Here is an 18,476-nt window from a genome sequence, read left to right as displayed (position 1 = left end):
TTATAACTTGAATACCTCTCTAATATGTTTTAAATCCTATTCCATAACGTACACATCAGAGAATAGGTTCTGAGTACCACTAAATAAATTATCGTAAATAGTTTGTCAACTCGAAACCATTACTACGTATCAGTATTGATTTGACCTCTTCGTAGTAACCGACGAGTTCAATTTTTATACCAATAAGTGAAGAGCTGCAGTATCGTTGTGGTTAATCGAATAGTTCAGGGCTACAGTTAATGTTTTGTTTGCTAGCTACCACAATATCCAACGTACGCCTTGTACGATGCTAAAGCCCAACACGGTTCTATAATAACATAACACGAGTCATCACAAAAAATTGATTGTGTAAAGCAGTCAGTATTGTGGACGGTCACCATTGTTGCACGCTGTTATCCGCCAGCGTCGCGCCGCGGCGCCCTCGCACGCGCACGCGCGCCTTCAACAAGATCTCCTCAGTTGCGCGTCAGACGTGAGTACTAGAGCCCGCTTCTCTGTTACCATTCCTGGTTTATCATCGCGTTTAATAAACAATCACCGGAAGTATATCGCGTACAACTATTACGAAGTAGCAGAATTTTCAAAGTTCATGCGAGGCGATCACCACAAACAAAACTAGTGTAAGTTTCTACTGCTTTACTACCTATAATCTTATCGTTACTAGATTTTATTTACGAAACATGAATTCCAGTGAAAACCTTCAAAAAGTTTAATATGAAAATTCAAGTATTTAATATTTATTAATGCTTCGTGCAATGTGAATTTTCATTTCTAATCGAACCCGTTTCTCTTTCACGTATAGAAAAAATACACCGAAAGTGCATAGCGTAAATTTTTTAAAGGCACTTTTTTGAAGTCTACATGAAGTGATTGCAATAAATACTTAAATAAAGTCAATCATAAATTCAATAATCAATTGAAGTCCTAGTTTTGCATCTCGGTGCTGTAATGTAATGCTAAGAAATAGACCGAGTTTAAGACTCTCTAAGTACATCAACATTGAGAATAAAAAAAATGTATTGATTACGTACATTTAACTACGCCATTCTTGCTAGTTTTAGATTACATCAGAAGTTTGAGTTAGACTTTTAAACAACAGATTTAGATTAAACATTGAATTCAATTTATCGATATTAAAATAGTAGTTTTATTAACATATCCTCAAAACTTAAAATAGATAAAATCTTGAAAAAGCATTAAAACTATAGATACTATTGCTCAAAATGTATTGTCTTCCAGGTGTTACAATCTACATATACTATTGTATTGTTTTAAAAGCTCTATGTATGTGTCTATTAGACACATACAAATCAGCCTTCTTTTTATACTTTTTGAGATGGTAACGTTTTAAAGAGGTAAATAGGAAAAGTAATTTATATTAAAAGTAAACTTCTATAAGATTGAGTGATATTTTTATACACTAAACGAAATATCTGTAACTTTTTATTTATTTCACAATAATATAATGATTAAAGCTAGCAGTTGTAACAAATAATAAATAATATGGACACAATCTGCAATATTTTCAATAGAACAGGCCATATTTTTGTAATCAATACCACGCGTTACACGAGGTACGTTTATTGCATCAAATTATTTCTTATAAATTCTCAAAACGCTATTTCAAGACTATTTATTCTGTATCGATTTTGGAAATGTGTTAATAATAAAATAAACTATCCGTAATTAGGTAGGAAAAACACAAACGATCTAACGGGGATGTAGTTTTCGTGCGTATATTGAAGCGTAATCAAAAGTAATAAAAGCGGATTAGATTATAAAATATGTTTTAATTTTAAACTCGTTATACTTTTAGCAAGGTATGACAGAAGACTTAATTTGGCGTTACATTTTGTATATTTAAAAGCAAACTTTTGGATGAACATTTTTTAATATATGATAGTAAATAAAATTGCGAAAGATATTGAAATAAATATGTTTTTAAATACATGGTTTTAAAACACAATATTGACCATACACAACATTCAGAAACCATAACAACATTAAAATGTTGAAATGATCACTTTTAATCATCATTCGATCAATTTAAAAATTTAATCTTTTGTTCCTTTGATTAAAACAATATGTGTTTCAGAAACAAACAAGGTGCCATTTTAAATTTCTATGAAGATATTGAAAGATTTTGAAACAAATTAACTTTAATTGTATTCATTAAATAAAATGTATCGTAGTAAAAGCATGACATGTGTAGAACAGTAATGCACGGTGCAGATGGCAGTAAATATTTACTGAACATATCTTGTATGTTACCAAAATAATAGTACAATGAACTTCTCAAAAATTTCCAAAAGTATTTGATGAATGCCGACTTACAAGCTTTACATGGAATTTCCAAAAAAAATGTTTATAATCATTTCAAGTGATATACTGTTATATGCTACATAAAAAGTAGCAACACTAAACACAATCTTTCAATTTATTTTAAACAATCAAGTTTCTAAAAAACGAATAACGATATTTTTAAAGAAAACGAGATATGCGATTTGATGTAGGCCAACTATTAAGGAAAAAACACAAGGTATGTACGTCGAGGAAGTTCCCAGCAAGACCAGTCTTAGGTACAAATTCAAAGCTCGTATTTATTAAATATAAAACAAAATATTGTTGGGTTGCTGGTATTTTATTTCTAAATTCGATAATTAATTTTATTTTATAGCATATTTTAGTATGGAGTAATTGTTTTCATAATTACCAACATTTAAGTCTACTCTTCATACTTTAATGCACATTTCCAAATAATTTTTTTTATATAACTCAAAACGTGGTTGAAATGATAATGTACAACTTTTACAACGTAAAACTATTAATAACATAAGCAATGTTGATATTTCAAGAACGTTTAATTTTTTTCTAAAATTAGAAAGTAAATTTTTGTGTACAGATATAAAAATAGAGAAATTTAAATAAAATATCAGGTGACCACACAGGACTTAGATGAAAGTGAAGAAACAAATCATGCAATTAGTATGTTATTAGTGAATTTTAGTGTGTTATTCTCAGCATGTATAAATAAACAGCTCTGTCTTGTGGAGTGTTAAGACGTAAACTTCGTTATTTTCTGAGGTCGCCGTGCTGCGGCCCGGGACCGGCCAGTATCAGATTGGTGGGAGCCATTGTTGTGGTATACGCTTACATTTACCGCTTCATAAATTTATTTTTAGACATTATTGACTTCAAAGTTTATTTTTAGGGGTTGTTAACGAGGGAGCGAACATGTGGTGAGGCAGATAAGGCTATTGGCCTTCCCTTGGCGGACAAGGTCCTTGATGCAGGGTTATGAAGTCTTATTCTGTTTCTGCTCGTCACATCATGTTTAACGTACAGAATCTGGGTTATAGAATAAACCCTTACTGCATTTGATTTTATGTATAATTTTTTGTATAAATATGAAGCGTGTACTTAAGAATTAAACGTCAATAAATGTAACATATGTATTCAAATCAGCTATTTAAAGTGAGTCTAATTTAAAATTACACTATTACTTATGAAAATACACAATATTTGGTTCTGCAGTAAAATGTTTTTAGGGTACAAATATATTCTTAAAATCAGTGTCTTGTATTTTTACAAAATCAAAATCATATTTTCTACAAATATGCCTATAGAGCCACATTCATGATGGATGACATTTGATCCAATCTATTCGACAAATAGGCATCCAAAACCATCATAATACAAAATCTATTTACATATAAAATGTATATTATACATAGTTAAATATATTACATACTTAATTATGCATGTATGGGCTTGTGCTTATTCGTATCCAACTGCAAATTTGGGAAAACGATACAACATTGTTTATTCTCACGTCCTTTTTGATATCTTGCAAAGTGTCGTGACAAGGGAAATATAGTATTTTGTATAGCACACCATTGTGATAATAGTGGTGAGCCCTATTAAAATTGTTTGTTGTAATTTGGTAATAAACTAGGACTCTTACGTTAATTATATGCGTTAAGGTTAAGGTATTAACGTATTAAAAAGCTCAAGATGGTGGCCATTCTTATTTGTACATCATTTTGTATCCCCTATATTTCACCACGTAAACAAATTTGAATTTTTTGAGGCCTAAACAAATCACCATTTAAATTTATTAGACAGTTCCTTGAGTATTGACATATAACAAGCCTTTTATTACCCAATGTATAGATGTAATCCCTTTTATGATCACCTTCTTATATATTTCAGTGGCTTTAAAAGTCGTAACGGAAATAACAGTTAATCGCATAATAGCAAAAATAACCGAGTGTGTCTTAAACCATGTAACTGTTATGGGAACAAAAAATGCAGAATAAATAAATTTGTAAAGAACCAGAATAAAGTTAGAAACAACATTTTATTTTGAAGCACATTTACGTTGTAGTATCCTTCGTAGTTTACAGGAAAATTTATTATTTAAACAGTGTTATAGATCGTAACTTAATGGAAGAAAAGGTGAATGTATCACTTTTCAAGATATCTTGAGAAAGTTTTCGGGGGGGTATTAAACATTTTTTATGGAACTTTGATTACTTTTTATGATGGATTGAGTCCAAGTAGAGGACAAGATTGGATTCAAAGTAAAGGAAGTTTGCTGAGTATCATTGAAGGCTACCACTCAGTAGATTGACGCAATTCCTCGTTTATAATTTAAATGGTTAAACATTTATTTTTTGTATGATTTTCTGTCTTTCTACATGCCCGAAGAATATCTCGAGAATTAAATGAGCTATAGATTTTAAATGTTGCAAGAACCCCTCCAAAGTCAGTTTACGATTCTTGTGGTCTGGCATACCCTTATCTTGTGTATATATAAAATACAAGCTGATATATTAAATATCGAACAAAATAAAGAAAACCGATAGATTTCTCTGAACGTCTTCAAGCCATTATCCTTGCTAGAAGAACTTAGTGTGGCGATCACTGCGATGTGAACTGCACAAGCTCATTGTCTAAACTGCAGCTTCCCCAAAGTTATTAAAGTTAAGGAGGAAGTTTCCTTAGTACCTGTATGTACTTAGCACAGTTATGAATTCCATATCAAGGAAATTTGGCAGTGCATGAAACCATTTGTCATCTCGTCTAGAAATGTAGTGCTATGTCGAAAGATCTAAACAAAGTTCAATGTACTTGACTTTAGTATTATAACTTTTTAAGAAACTACTACTATTATTATAATTTTTTACTCCTGTGTGATCAGATACCACGACGTATGCACTATTATTTATGATGACAATGATGTAGCATTCACTTGATTTTTGCTGTCAAACTTTCTTAAACTGAAATTTTAAAACCATAAAGTAATACTACATTTGTCTGAAGTGATGATTTTGTTGCAACAGAGCACTGATCTAAAACGTAGCTGCATAAGACTAGGGATATTCCTGTAAGGTTCATTAGGTGGAATTAGAAAGCTAGGGTGGTTGTGCAGGCTTATGTACCACGTTAACCTTACACCTTATATGGAAACCAGGTGGTTTAAACCAGAGAGGAGATTTCTCTGGTTTAAACAGTATTATTTTTGTTGGATCCAGTATCTTATTTTTATGCTTAAATCATTGCTTATATAATAAAACATAACCTTCTTGATATTATTATAAGTGTTGTGATGAGAGCTACCGAACACCTTATAGGTTGAACTCGTCTTTAGTGGCCTGTACATTGAATGATATAAGACTGTGTGTTAAACATTATCATTGAACTTTAATACCCCTTTCCATTAATAACCACCTTATAATGAATCATATAAAAGTACTGGATAATATAACCACAGGTCATTATTTCCCTAAAATAAAACACTCGATAACAATTGGCCTGACGTATTGGTATTGGTAGGTTGGTTGTATTGTGTATGTAGATCTGTGTTGGAGGACAATGCTTCCTGTCCTGTTGTATTTGAACAATCGAGTTATGGGTACTACTACCAATAATGTTCACTATCTGTAATGATGGTGAAAGGGGTTTGGGATATTGTGATTAGGTTGGTGATTCCAGAATTATGGTAACGAGTTTCCATATATCTCAGGGAATACTTAGTTGATGATTATGCAAGAATTTATTTTAATAAATATTAATTAATCTAATTCCAGTCGCAAACTTGTCAAAATTTATTGAAATTTTCCATTGCACGTCTGTTATAGGCTAACTAAATCAGTTACATCGTCTCATCGTCTTCAAATACAAGCTTAGCCTCAAAAGCTAGCAAATCGATGAAAGTAAAGTCGAAAGCTATATGTTCAGCTGCTTTTTTTTATTAATATTTATAAGGGCATAAAACACGGATGTTATCAATGCCCGTAGGGTTAACGGACACCTACACTTTAAAATATGGTGTCACGTTATCAGTGCAAAGAATAGACACTGGATCGCTGTGTCACAGAAAATTATCACATTAAGACAATAAGAAAAACAACAGCAGTGAACAGAGGACTAAAAATAAATAAAAAAATAGCCGAGAGGCTGTAAAGGGGCCCAATAGTTAAAATATGCCAGATAAATAATAACGATAATAAATATAACAAAAATCTAATGCTAAAAAAGTTAGTGAAGGTAGGTTGTAAAGGGACCCACCCTCACTAATAACAAATAAATAGAAGGACAAAAGTTTATATAACTTAACAGGTACTCGCTTAGATCAAATCTTTGAGATAAGACTCGCTCTTCGTAAGAATTCAAAAAGTTTTACAATGACTGACTCATCATCCCCCAACAGATCGAATAGACTTGCTGGGAGCTGACAAGATCGTCTTAGCATTGCATAATCACGGCATTCGACTAAAATTGCTCGACACTCAGAGCCACTCCACAACGTGCACACTCCGGGGGATCCCCTCGGCTCATGAGGTACCCGTGAGTCAGCAGCGTGTGACCGATTCGCAACCGACACAACACTACTTCCTCTCTGCGGTTCTCGTGGATGGCTGTCCCCCAGGGAGCTACTGTGTGTTTTATGGCTCTGAGCTTGTTGCACACCGTCCGAGACCAAGAGTCACCCCAAACTCGTCTTAACTTCTCCTTCACCACTGGCTTTAGGTCTGACCCTGTCACCATAGCAGTAAAAGGAGGTAGCTCATGAGCACTCCCAGCAGCCCTGTCGGCAAGCTCATTTCCGGGAATTCCCGCGTGACCGGGCACCCACACCAGAACAACCTGTATATTTTGGACCTGAAGTCTGTGAATGGCACATCGGATGTCGCGCACAAGGACATGTTTTGGATACATGTCCTTGATTGTTTGCAGACTACTAAGCGAGTCGGAGCAGATGACCAGCCTTCTGGTCCTGGGGCAGACGATGTTCAATGCTTTAAAAATAGCGGTCAGTTCTGCCGTGTAGACTGACGCTACAGAGGGCAGACAGAACCTATACTCACGACTCGCCGTTATGAACGCACATCCGGTGCCATCCTCAGACCTAGATCCATCAGTGTAAATTATGTCGCAAGGTGCCCGAGCACTCAAGAGTTCCCGGAAAGCTTGCGTGAACACTAAATTAGATTTGTTTTCTTTCTTGTACTTGTGAAGTGACAGGACAACTTCGGGACAGAGGGAGGAATATCACTCTGGTAGCATTAACTTACTTGGTACTCCTCGATACCAAGGTCCGAGAGGAGCGCTTTAGCCCTTACCCCAAAGGGAGCTGAAATGTTAAGGCGATTAGCATAGACGTCGAGCAAGTCACTTTCAAATACATGTTCATATGCCGGATTTTCGGGCTTAGCTTTAAGAGAGTGAAAATAATTTAAGGTAAGTTGCTTGCGTCTCATATGTTCAGCTGCATTGGATACCGTTTTGTAAGCGATTTGGATAGTACATTTTCTAAACATTTCTTACATCTTGTGCTTGTAACATCGATGACGCAGTGAGGTTCATATTAGGTTGAGATTTCAAAGTTGAGTGAAGGCTTATGACTCCCCAGAAGAATAGTTTATACCTTTCATTTGAACCTACACGGGGTACAGCAAAAACCGATGTGTCACCTATATCTGGTAACCTTATCAATGTAGTGGAGCGCTAACCGCATATATCGAGATGTTATGGTGCAAAAGTAGAACAGTAGATCTAGTCTACTTAGAAATATGGCTGTCGGAGAACATGGGACTCCCTAAGTGCTAAGGGTTGTTACCAAGCTAGACATAAGGGCATAGGGGCGTGCCGCCCCCTGCCTACTCTGACTGAAGAGGTTGAATCAAAGCTGGAATCCCCTTCTTCCGAGGAGATATGACTGAGATTAATATCCCAAATCCTTCCTCAAGGATCTTGATAGGTGGCGACCCCTAGCACCAAACTTACCCATCCAGAATATCCTATCACTCCGAAAGCAGCCCATTAAGGACTCAGTTCTCGTGCAATTTCTAAGCCTCTTGTCCTAAAAGTTGTTACATCAGAATTAAAAATAAGACAAATACAGTGATAATAATCCTTACAGTTGTGAACAGTGTTTACTGTTTGTAACCGAGGCATTTCCCGCCTACCAGAATAGCCCTTGTAGTTTTATTTCACTTTTTGGCCAGTATATTTGTCACGCCACGTACACAGGCTTTCATTCAGGGTTGCAGCTCCAAATTTTCTCCTTTACTAGACCTACTGTATCTCACAGCTCAGATAAATGAGAGCCTCACCGAGGGAAAGCAATTGATAGGGGAGCTACGCATTGCTAGAAGTCTACTAACACTCACTTTTGTGTTGTAAAATGACAGCAAGAAGTCACCGTAATGTGATTATTCAATATATTAGACAGTTACATGGGTAACGGAACATGGGATCGTCCAAAAGTTCTTACGCATTTAATTTTTCTGTGTAATAAAACTAAAACTCTAATAAATCATACGAGTTGTGTTGTTATCTCAAATAAACCATGATTCTGTTTAGACACGCTTTTTATTTCTTGTAATTTTAATATTAAAATATATACAACCTAATAAAATAATGGTGTTATCATAAAAACATGTTAACTAAAAGCAAATTACATTAGACTATTTACAGAGAATGAAGGTTTAGCGATGAAAACCACATCTGTGTACGACAATTTCGATATTCTGCGGTGTTCGTGGCTCGCAGTGAGTGAATATTTGTTCAACATAATCAATCAATACTTCTGTGGATTATTAAAACTGTATTTATGGAAGTGTGGAAATAAGGTTTATTTTCAATAAATAAATGTTTCAACAGTTTGAATTGATGACCAGTAGTAGTCCTTCTTTAATAGAATTGAGTTAATTTAATAAATAACAAATAAAAACGTTTTAATTTGTGTTAGTAATTTTTAACATGAAATATAATATTTTCTTTTACATATCATAGTGGAATGTAAATATTAAAAGAATGATTAACATAATCCTTATTTCGTTAAGAAGGGTTTGTTATTAAACTTCCTACAGAAAATTAACTCTCCCGACCATCCTATAAAGATAGTCTTTGTGACTTGTAGATCGAATGAGGTGTTTACAAACGTTAAGTTTATAATGTTTATTAGGTTTACAATGCCTAATTGACACGGGATTCTGTTCCTTGCAAGAAGATAAACTGCACTTTAAGCGGACAAAACGAGTAACTTTAGTAGCATTGTACATTCACGTCAATGCCCACTAAAATTGGCTTCCCGCAGTGGCTTGATTACACAAACCAGCTAGTGGAACATTCTAACCAGATTGTTTTCCACCCTAAGGAAAACATTGCTTTTGTATAAAACATTGACCAGGTTGATGCATTCAGTATATGTATATATTGTTCTCGTGAAAACGTTTTATTAAAATAAGAAGAAAGAGCACAACAGACCATAACTGTGTAGTAATATTGAACACTCTTTTATCTTTCAGGTGTTTTGAACACTTGCATGATTTATGTAATATACCGTTTACCTCAAATAATTAAATGCATTTTCAACAATACCAATGAAAGATGTTTGGGGATATTGAGGAAGTTTGTTAAATAAATGAAAAACTCTTGTATAAATAAAATTCTTGCGGATTAAGAGAAATTAGCTGACTTTAGATTTGCTCATACTTTAAAACGCAAATTTTCGTTTGTAACTACGAGTAGAGTACTGTTAAGATATATATATATATATATATATATATATATATATATATATATATATATATCTATATATATATACAAACTTACTTTTATACATTATCAGAAAAACACGATGTCATTCTATTTTTACCTGGATTACAAACTTATGTTATACAATTATACCTGTCTCTATGTGTGTTTGTTATGTTATTTTTAATGAATTTATTGAACCGAATATTTCAAATACAAGAGGGCTGTCTCGCAGTGATACTAAATTAATATCTTAAGGATTAAATAATTGTATGATCACAAGTTAGGAAATAACTTTCGACGTTTTTGAATATAAAACTACATGGATTACACAAAGAAGCCTTGCTGTCCAAGTTTAAAGCAGGCCTTTAAATAACGCCCATCTAGAATAACTTTGAAACTTGTTATGATAAAAGAGACAGAATAAGATGGTAATATAAATAAATATTTATTTTCAAACCTTTACATTCATGTTTACAATAAATGAAAAACTTAAACTCATATATGTATTTGTATTTCAATGACGTTAACTTACCTGACAGGTGCTGGGGAAATATATAAAGTTCGTAGTAATATAATTTATTTTAGAATAGTAAGATATGAGAGAGACAAGAAAGTAACGATGTTCAACCAAATATAACTTACCCTACAGATACTTGGGAAAAGTTTCTACTTATACTAACATTGCTCTTCGAAAACTTTGAAACATCACAAAGAGCAACGAGGTGTTTTTTTATCAATTACAAATTGTTCACCTCATTGATAACCAGAATAATATTTCACAAAGTGTGGTTTGGAATGTTAGTTGATGAGACGTGTTGTGTGAGTTTGAGACACATTGGGATCCAGTCTCCAGATATCCTTTCTCTATCCTTTCTCCAGTAGTGAGAAAGGATAGAGTATATAATATTGTGATGTATTAAATTAAAAATGTACAGTGTTGCTATGAGACGTTTCATCATTTATATCTCCGCTCTAGGTATTGGCTTATTTAAGATGGCTCTTACATCAGATGTAAACTGTTAGTACGCTGAGTACAAATTAAATTTCATAGATTAAGAGTCGATGGAGTTGTAAGAATTATGTTTATTAATATGTTGAGTGGAACCTCAGTTGAGGTTTATGTGGAATATGTTTCACAGAACATAGATCAACAGTGTGGAATGCACCAAAAAAATGTATAACAAATGTTTGTGTTTTTAAGAGTTTTTTAGTACTAACCCCTTAGAGATTGTTTAACATTACGTGGAATAGGTTCGGAATAGGTCAAAATAAAAAATTTATTCAAAGCCAACGCCATAATATTATTGAAGTTCTTTGATTGTATTACAGGTTTTTGAAGTCGGTCACTTTTCATTAATAAATAGTGTTATTACTTTTTATTTACAACTGTCAGTAAAGTAATTTAGATAAGAACTATTTAAATAAAGAGTTGATTCGGAGAGTACTGAATAAATAAATAAAAGTATAATTAATGTAGATCTTGAACTAACACCAATCACCCATATAATTTAATACGAATCATTACTCTCAAATTATATAACAGTCAGATTCGAATAATTCTCTAGTTTTACGTAATGCTTTATTTATTTTTCACGGTTTTACCATCAAATTTGAAAGTTAAAAATAATAAAATCTTAGCTTATGACGGAATCGTTTGAGTTTATAAAGAAACAATGTATACAGCATTATAAATGAATGTTGTTTTATAGTTAATTAACTTTGCTTTTTCATCTGATGAATGCAAAAGATCTTAAACTTCTCCCGCAAGGCCTTCCTTGCAATGTGAAATAATTATTGAACGGTGTTATTGGCAGAGTATAAAACTTACATAGCGCCAGCATTTGTGAATAAGACAACTGGGGCTAAGAAGTTGGCCAACTAGGTAAGTTATTTAGTCCCTTTATGAAAGTCGTTCAAACTATAAAAATTATTATAATTCAGCTATTGATTAAAATGAGAGGAAAAAGGAAAAGTGTTCTGGAATGCTTTTTTACATTTACCAAACTTTTTGTTATAAAAATGTTCTTGTACTTAAAATGGTTTTTGAGTAATTGTCTACACGCTAATCCCAATAGAATAAATTAACAATATTCCCGTTTTTACAAAAGTTACCTAATTATTTTTCCTGCATTAGAAGAACTATTCAGAGTAGAACTGCAAGAATGAAACTTATATTTCCGTTGCGATGAGTAATTGTATTAATGTTGCTTATTCCAGAAAGCTTCCATCTAGAATAAATATATGTAGAGTATCTGGTGAAAAAATAAGATACAATAGTTGAACAATATATAGTTTCATTTTATTTCAAAATCCCAAAATATAAACACGGAATATGTCGAAAAATGGAAAAGATATAGCTTGTGATGAAGCCTGACTACATGTAACACAATGTGTGGAGAGACGTCACCCGGTATCTCTTGTCTTCCTCAGCATCCCACTAAAGTAATAAATACGAGAATATATCAAGAGCGAGATGCTGAAATATATATCAAGCCACAAAACACTTTCTGCATTTATGTGTGTGTACCACACAGTCACGTGGCACACGTGTTGTGTAAAATTACTTATAAAAGGTTCTGTATTCGATATCGGTTATTCTAAACACATGACAGAATGATGAAAGAAGAATCTTTACGTCACTTTACACTATGGTTTATTCATATTGTAGGTTTTGTAACATGGTTTTATTATTAACTGAACAGTGTATTAGGTTAGGTGCTGTGACAACAATAAAACACGTCTTATTAAAGTCATCTGTATTCTAAATGTGGGTGCTCATTTTTAAGTGTAGCTTTATACATCAGTTTTCACATTTATAACTTCTAATATATAGATATATTAGTGCAATGCCCTGTATTAGTGTACAATTATTGCGTGTACATACTGTTTGAAGTATAAAAGTAAGAATTTCGTGTTGCCATATTTAAGTGAGCGTGCCCATTGCATTGAGATTTCATGGTAAAAATAAAGTAAAATAAGTGATGGTATTAATTTACGATATTATATTGTCTCCTCTGCTCAAATCGTGTTTGCGCTAATTAGTTTACGTTAATATTTAGAAGAGTAAAACTTAATAGATATACACTATTTTTATTTGTCCTGACTTTCTGTCTTTAATATTCCAATTACGTAAATTGTGTAGTTGATGTCTTCTAAGACTGGATGTTCTAATTTAGCCGTGTGATGGAACTTAAAATAAAGTGAATAAAATCAATATATTGAAAACGCCATATGGAACTATGAATAAACAGTTAAAATACAAATTGCCAGTTATACTGTTTGAGGTTGTATTACATTGGATAATTTTACCTTAGAAGAACATAAAGCATGAGTTTATACAGTAAGGAACTAACATAAATAGAGAAATAACTCTTTTTATTAACTCCTTTGGCTACATTTAGAGGACCAAAACTTTATGTAGGTTCTAGTATTACCTGTATCTTCATTAATACGCTATACGACACAATTCTTGTCTATTAAAACTAATAACATAACTGAAATACAGCTTAGCTTGAACACTTTTCATCTCACGACCTCCATCTCAGTTTTGTTAAAGATAGGTTATTTATGTATCAAAGCTTTCTAGTTATTTGTTTTAGTGTCATCCCCAGCCAGTGGAAATCTCAATTGTTTGTAAGTCTTGTTTTGGCTATCGGAATTCTCGGCAAAAGCTGCAACGGTCTTCCTGTTCACCATTCCTTCCAGAAATATGATGGGCGATTTCTCGTTTAATACAACCTATTATTTATTTAGCCTTATCGTCTACCCGCCTTGACTTTAGAATCTCCCGACCACAATCGCTCAGCCGCTTACCATCTACATAGTTTGGTCATACTGTTCTATCGTTGTTAGGATCAATCGATATCTGATCTTAAGAACATAGACAAATAGTCCTAAGATATGATTAAAAGTGTATTTTTATTCTTATAAGGTTTGTTCTTAGTACTCTTTTAAATTATTTCGTTTTAGTGACTAAGCTATAAAGTGATAAGTATGGAACATGATATATAATATTTTGCTGTAGAAGAACTATAACACTAAGTGATGTAATGTGACTGATTTCTGTTTGGTTACGAATGTAAGTGTTATTTGTGTGTATTTACGACGTAACATGTTGAACTGTGAAATTTAGAACTAAAAAATATAGATCGTGAATAAAAGCATAGGGCTACGGTCCAAAATTGTGTTAAAATTTCAAGGTAATTGTCTCAAAACTCCATGTTCTATGTCATTTTTCGATTTGGTTTCTTTATAGATTGTCCAATTCCTCGTAAGCTAGCAAATGTTGGAATTCATTATTAATTTATTCTTGACGTGTAGTTGAAAATATAACATGACGATATTATATTTAACAAACAAGTTTTTTGTCAAATAATACAAATATATACATGGACCCAGAACAACTTCAGTAGAAAATAGGAAGCGAAACATCATGACATGACGCAAATATACCGCTGACACCCATGCTATAAGCAACACAGCAGCCAGAATAAGAATGACTGAGAAGTCTCTCAAATAGTCATAGCTTATCCAGGTAATTTTTTGACTTGATCTCCCTGACATACTGCTTGGTCTATGAGTGTTTATGTTATATTAATATTGTTTTTATTTTCATCATTTACTTTGGTTTCTTCATGTATGTTGGTACATTTAATATGTTGAATTATTTAAATATTTAGAATGGCTACGATTCAAAACAACTAATATAATATAAGCTATAATGTGGAAGTATGCTGAATTCGTAACAAATTTTAATCAACAAACGAAACGTACTGAAAATAGTTGAAATGCTAAACTAACTTTTCCTTACCTAATGTCCTAGAGTTAAACCCAAGAAAACTAATATTTACAATATATTTGTGGAACAAAATAGAGGTGGGTAAAAATAAGCACTGGGAGAAATTGCAATGTTGTTTTATTTCGCTTTGTAAAGAGGAAAACAGACAAAGTAGGAGAAAACTCATCCAAAGTGAGCAACTAATGACCACTATGCTCTCTTGTTAAATATCTTTACGACAAATCCTTTATAATCTATAGGGCATTTAAATTCTTCACGTGCTCTCGATTAATATTTAATCTGTTTTTAAGAGCTAATACCAAATGTAACTATTTTAAAACCTTATCCGATGTTGAAACCTTAAATTTTCAAATAGAAATTATTTTAATACACCATTAAAATGATAGTCAAGTTAGTGGAAAGAGGACTTAATACATAAAACACTCAAATTTGCTAAAAAATATAAACATTGTTTCTTTTAGTTACATATCACAATCATTAAGCTAAGACGTGTTTTAGTTTCCTTATTTAAATTTGAAATCAATGGAATTACATTACAGTACTTATTTGATGTATACATGCTTTTCAACGTGTTTATGTTAAATAGTAGGAAGGGCTTTATTATCAATTCATTGACCTTTAATAAATAAAATTGAATTTATTTATATTCAATTGTATTTTAACTATTTCTAGGAATATTCGTATAATCAAAAACGCTTTGCAGTTAAATAAGGTAAAGAGTTATTTATCCTCTTCACTCCCTTTTACAAAACCTCAAATAAAAATATTGGAAATACTCTTTTAATGCATATTTGTTATTGCCTTAGTTATAAATTTAAATGCTTCAAGTTTGATTTAAAATCATGTTTTGGAATTTCAATAAACACCAGAATAAAAACATGAACCAACATTTACAGATTTATAGAAAATCAACATTGCTATAATACTGTGGTTGATAAAAAAAAGAAGTATACCTTGATTTTATATATACAGTATAAATATAGGGTCTGAGCTGACTTGTCGAAGAGAACAATATTTAAAATAAAAACAGTTGTATATTATTTTTAATCTAAGTATGCAAGTTTACAATATTTACTTGTAAAGCATATTGAATTAAAGAATATAAAGCTTTTGGATGCGAATATATTTTTAAACCTTTAAAATTATATATCTACCGTAATTGTCAAATAAAGTTAGTGAGTTAAAATGTTTAAAGTTAAGGGTTAACATTCAAGGTATAGCCCTCATAACCCTAATACGTAAACTGTTTTAACATGTTAGTCTTAAGTTTGCTAAAACTTTTAATCAGAATAATAACTTACATTATTCTCAAAATATAAAATCGTACAAATAATACTTTATGTGCAACCTCAATATAACAATAATTTATAGTGGTAAAACGTATTGTATGTACTAAACGACAAAGTATAACGACAATGCTCTCTAACCCGAGACGTAGTCTGTACGTTAATCTAATTGATACACGACTCAAACAACATTTAAATTGACACGAATTTAGTAATTTCATGCAGATTATTCCGTAAATATAACACAAATAATTTTCTTTTCTAATAATAGGTATAATAATAGGCCTCAATTTAAAAAAAATGAACTCTTTATAATTTATTTCAAGTCTATTATAATTTAAATGTTCTATGAATATTGCAATATAAAATGAAATATAATAAATTCTGTAACAGAAATAATATTATATTCAGCAGCTAATACTTTATAAAGTACTTCTAAAATATTCCAGTTCTACGTCGCTTATACTTTTAAGGAATGCACCATTTAATTTAACGTGTCTGACTTGAAATAAAAAAAAAACATATAATACAGCGTTTAAAAATGCATAATGTTTAACTTAAAGGATGGAGTTATTTTCATCTGTGTGTAGAAAGTAAAACGAAATTTGTAAGGAAGATAAAATTTACGAGTTCGGAGAGTGTAGACTGTGTTGAGTTGCTAAGAAATACAACAGCTTGCATCTGGACAAGTTTTGATGCCTCTTGTCCTCTAAAATTTTGAAATTCTTCTTTGTGCATGCAAATCCTGAGTACGAAGGTATTATGGCCTTAAGATATGCCTTGAACAACATTAGACATCTTTACAATACATTGTGGAAGTTAGTAAAACATAGAATTTTTGAATGGATAGAGTTTTAATGAATATCTGTAAATGTACCTAAATGTTATAGGGAGCAGTTTAATAATTAAAAATAGTTGTTAATCTTGTGTTCCCTTAGCAAAGTAAACAGAAATACTTCTCATTGTATTATTTTCTGTCGGTGGTTTATTAATTTTTAAATATTTTTTATAGTCTAATTTTCTTTTAGAAATGTTTTCGAAATAGTATTATTTATTATTGCCGTATTAACATACATATTAAAATTTATGCTTTAGTAGTGTTAATATGTTATCCATATATTGTTAACGTATTTTATATTACGACTTCAGAAAAGATACTTAGTAATTTAAGGCGATATTAATTTGAGATATTTGTTTATATTTTAATTACTTATGAAGTATTATAAAATGGAAAACTTGTGACGTTGTATTCTAATTATACTTAGAGTGTGTTCCAAGTGCTAAGATAAGCCGATTTGTGTTGATGTGATGGTAGAGGTAGAAGTGACAGCTTATTACGTATATATTAAGAAATAAATCACTTGGTAATAAATAAAAAATGTGCTAAGTAAAAACAAGTTTGAAATATTACCAATATGTGTAATTACACAAAATCCAAGTGATTTAGAACAGCATTTAAACTCAATACATTTCCACCGTTCTAAAGATGTCATCTAGCAGATGGCCGCTCCTACATTTTGATCGTCCCTCCCCTAAAACATTTTACAATAAATGTTTTTAATATACGTCATTCACAATTTTAGTTTATTTGGTTCTATCAGATACCAGTAATTTTAAACTACGAATTGTTACATATTACTGCCATTTCATCCTATCATTTAAAATGTTATGAAACATATCTACGGTTATGGCCTTGAACCTAAAGAGAATTTCCAATATTTTAAAGTAGTTTAAAGCAATATTCGCTCAAATCCAAATTAGTTTTATACATGTTCCAGCCATATCTTCCAAATTGTAATCCATAGTACAATTATTCATTTAACGAAGGGACTAAACATATTTAATTGAGATGATGTCAATCGAATTCGTCACTGGCACCATAACTATTAACAGTTTCATAACAATCGTGAAATTAGCAATTACAGAACACTAAGTTTACTATTACAAGTTTTACGTGGCTAGTCATTGTTTTATTATGCATATCAAAAACTAGAATTTTAATTGAATCTAAGATATTGTAAAAACATTTTTTGTTTCACAAACTCATTAATAAACAAATTTAAGATTGTTTATTTTAAATATTAGCTACTAATGATATTCGCAGTAAATTCTTTATGCAGATCTATGTATTAATCACCTTTTATTACAATAGGCGACAGTAACGACTGACGATTTTACAGAGAACTAAGTACTTGGGGTGGATGTCTAAGTGATTGATAAAGACGAATTGGTCTTACGAGCTGATCATCTGACATACAAATCGTGTCGACTTCCGACATCCGCACCTCAATAGGCGTATTACAAAACAGTATGAGTTAGTAGATTATTTTAATATGGTTAAG

The 18,476-nt window shown here is 31.8% G+C and overlaps 1 protein-coding gene across 1 annotated transcript in view; it reads left to right on the top strand.

Moving 5' to 3' along the window:
* The first annotated feature begins 473 nt into the window (after positions 1–473).
* The window catches only part of LOC124359304 (tyramine receptor 1-like), a 291,787-nt gene continuing 273,784 nt past the window's right edge, over positions 474–18,476 (top strand). Inside the window, exon 1 of the mRNA XM_046811932.1 lies at positions 474–620. The gene's annotated coding sequence lies outside the window, so the exon portion shown is untranslated. The remainder of the gene's footprint in view (positions 621–18,476) is intronic.

Source organism: Homalodisca vitripennis, chromosome 4 (assembly GCF_021130785.1).
Source record: "Homalodisca vitripennis isolate AUS2020 chromosome 4, UT_GWSS_2.1, whole genome shotgun sequence".
Classification (NCBI taxonomy): Eukaryota; Metazoa; Arthropoda; class Insecta; order Hemiptera; family Cicadellidae; genus Homalodisca; species Homalodisca vitripennis.
Note: the sequence above shows the minus strand (reverse complement) of the source record. Positions and strands in the feature narration are given on the sequence as shown.